Genomic DNA, 738 nt, shown 5'->3' on the forward strand with positions numbered 1-738 from the left:
GGGTGCTGGGATGCCCTTCTGGGGGAGTTCTGTAATCCCTGGTCAGAGTTGATAATGGTTTACCACTCCCCCGGCCCCCAGTTGCTTAAACATGGAGTCCATGGGTAGTGCCAACAGTTAGGAAGCATAGTTCTACTCTGACACACATGGGGTTGCCATGACTCAAATCAATTTGACAGCAACTAGTTTTTGGCTTATGCACAGGTTGCCTATTCCAGGTTACTGAATGCTTAGGCAGGGTGGCTTTGGGGAATGAAAGGTGATATTTATGCTGGGATCCAAAACAAACCAAACCTGTTGCCAATTCCAACTCATAGCGACTCTATAGGACAGAGTGGAACTGCCCCGTTTGGTTTCCAAGGAGCATCTGGTGGATTTGAACTGCTGACCTTTTTGGTTAGCAGCCATGGCCCTTAACCACTAAGCCATCAGGGTTTCCTTTGTAAACCAGAACCCATGGTTATCTGTGCTTAAGGCATTGTCAAAGCACGGGCATCAACAAAACAAAGAAAAATTGTTTTTTGAAAGAATGTAACGTTTTCAAAGAAATAACAAAGTAGTCACTGGGAGGAAAACCAGAACTTTGAGGACCTTTCTTGCATTTATTTTTTTAAATTAAGAATTGTCTTTATTTTGAATTACAAACTGAGGGCAGGGTAGGCAGAAATTGCAGTCTTTTCAAGTTTGTGGTTCTTGTGGCCTAAATAATGTGTTTTAGGTGGAATTGTTCCATTTATG

Source organism: Loxodonta africana, chromosome 12 (assembly GCF_030014295.1).
Source record: "Loxodonta africana isolate mLoxAfr1 chromosome 12, mLoxAfr1.hap2, whole genome shotgun sequence".
Taxonomy (NCBI): domain Eukaryota; kingdom Metazoa; phylum Chordata; class Mammalia; order Proboscidea; family Elephantidae; genus Loxodonta; species Loxodonta africana.